This window comes from Trachymyrmex cornetzi, unplaced genomic scaffold (genome assembly GCF_001594075.2).
Source record: "Trachymyrmex cornetzi isolate Tcor2-1 unplaced genomic scaffold, Tcor1.1 scaffold96, whole genome shotgun sequence".
NCBI lineage: Eukaryota > Metazoa > Arthropoda > Insecta > Hymenoptera > Formicidae > Trachymyrmex > Trachymyrmex cornetzi.
The window spans coordinates 115,608-118,264 of record NW_017300311.1 but is presented as its reverse complement, the minus strand read 5'-3'; positions in this window follow the sequence as shown (position 1 = coordinate 118,264).

The window sequence follows — 2,657 nt, the reverse complement described above, 5'->3', positions numbered from 1 at the left end:
CCCCCCCCCCCCGCTTCCCCCGCCACGCTTTCCGAACAGCGGTGTCTGACAACGGGAAACAGCTCCTCTTAATATCGGTAATCTAGTGATCATGAACGCGCCGATACCGCTGCCGTTGCTGCTCACCACCAGCAGCCTCAGCCTGGAGACGCAGCTCTACGAGATCATCACCGAGAGCAGCAAAGCGTGCGCGGCGTTCCTGCGGCATAGTCTGCGCCGCGCGACCAGCCTCGGCTGGACCGCGACCGAGAGCTTCGAGACGTCGACGAGCGGCGTGATGTACAACGAGCAGTGAGAAGGGTTGAGAAGAGAAATGGGAACGGGAAGGAGCCTAGCCGTTGGAAAGACGCCGTTTCGTACGACGACGGCGATGACGATGACGACGCGGTCAAGCGCGACTCACGCGGCGCAGCATCCGCTGGACCGTCAATACGATTGTTCGCAGACGATGCGATGTTGAGGGAACGAGTGTTCCCCTCCATTGGTCGATCACGTCTCTCTATCTGTCTGTCTGTCTGCCTGTCTGTCTGACTGTCTGTCTGTCTGTCTGTCTGTCTGTCTGTCTGTCTGTCTCTCTGAGAGCTGAATTAGTTCAACGAAGAGCATGGGGTCGATCGGGGTAATTACCGTTGGGAAATATTACCACCATACAGCACAGACCTTCGAGGGACGTCCTAAAGACGTCCAGAAAATGTTTTTACGTTCTAAGGATGTTCATAGGATGTTCATAGGATGTCCTGTGCTGTTTGGGAACGAATATTATGAGAATATATACCTCAGCATTATATAGGATAAATGAGGCATCGCGATATTTTCTCCAATGATATTAGCTGGGCGTAACTTCTTAATCGTTTCGTAATAACTGTTAAACGACATAATTATTCAAATGATTTCGCGCACAGAAAGAACGATTTTGCTGAAGTATTTAAAAATTTTATTAGAGACACACAAATGTGAAAATAACTTTGTTAAACCATTAGAATAATTATGGACGGTACTGCAAAAATTTTTACGTTTTAAAAATCAACTCTTATATAGTTATTTAGATAGACTAAATAATTTTCTGATCTGCATCTAAATTTTTAGATACTTTTCTTACAGAAATTTAATACTAGCCAATTTGTTACTGAAAGACAATAATTAATTGCTTATTTTACTAAACCATTAAAAGTACTAAACTACAGTGCTTTTAATACTTAAAATATAAGTGATTAATATATTACCATCTTTCAGCAGTCTGTTTTCTACAACTGGATTAGTGTAAACTTTTGAAACTTAAAGTGAAACACGTATATATTATGTTTAATATTTGGCGAAAGCAAGAAAGAAAATTCGAGTGCAAGAATAAAGAACAGACCTAACATTAAATTGGCCAGTATTAGATTTCTATGTGAGAATTCAGCAAAACCGTTTGTTTCCGATAAGAAGATGATTATCAGGATCGTCGTAAAAAAAATATTCCGGTGTTGCGCTTATTCCTCGAGTCGAGATTACCCCCCGATCGAGCCTTCGTCTCGACGGTGCTTAGCGACGATAAGATAATTCGGCATGGGAATGTTTCGAATAACAAATAAATATGCTACGAGGGATGCTGAGAGATCGGCGCTCGGCCGCTTGGCGGGGCGAATCTCAAAGACGACGGCAAATGCGAGATGATCCTCTTGGTGAAAGTGGAAGATTCTTATCGAGTCTTCCTCTTGAACGTCTTGAAGTCGGAAGAAGACACCGCGCGTAACGTTAACGAGGACGATGGAACGAGCGCGCGATCGTGATATAGAATAACCGACGTGTTGCGAAAGTGATTTGTGCCTAGACGAGTATATGGTTGGGAAAAGGGAACGTGATGATTACGAGAATTGCCGCGTCGCGATCTCGCGCACTGCGCGAGTGCACTCGGGACTTCGTGCGACATCGAAGGATATATCGAAACCGTGAATCGGCGCCCGCCGAAAAGGGCGTCTCGAGCGACGGATGAAAAGGGAGAAAGGACGGCCCTTCGTCCCAATTCATCCCCCGTCGTTGCAAAACTCCTTCATCCATTCGGAGCAAAGGCGAAAACGTGTATCTATATATATCTTCACTTTTATATCATTAATTTTCTAGGACTCATGTCGGGACTACGTGTCGTTTTTTGTATCACACTGTCCTCTGTACGATTCATCGCACCGTGTTGTGTAATTATTAGAAACATGCGCTGTTACTTCCGCGACGACGACGACGACGACGACGATGACGAATGGCGTACGATAATGGTGTACTATTGCGACTGCCATAATATCCGCGACGACTTTAAAAAGATTACGAGCTGCCCTCGAGACACTGTGATATTTTTCTTTTCGTCATTTCCGGCGCTCGATCCCGGAATTATCGAGAGCTAATTGCCGGAGAGACGAAAGTGTTCCCTGAATTCGTTCGTTTCGCGAAAGGAGTGGTCTCAATTAATTTACGAGCGAATGACGAGCCTGATGATTCGAACGTTTAAAGAAGAATCGTTAAACCGATAAGAAAATTTGTCGTTCAAGGGTGCTTCGTCAAAGTGGGGAATTAAAAGGGATCAAAACGAATTTCTGCCGATTCCTCTTAATCTACCTATCTTGTCGAGAAGTTCGCTTTGAGGGAAGGCCAGCGATTTTTTCGTTGAAATCACCGGAATTGAA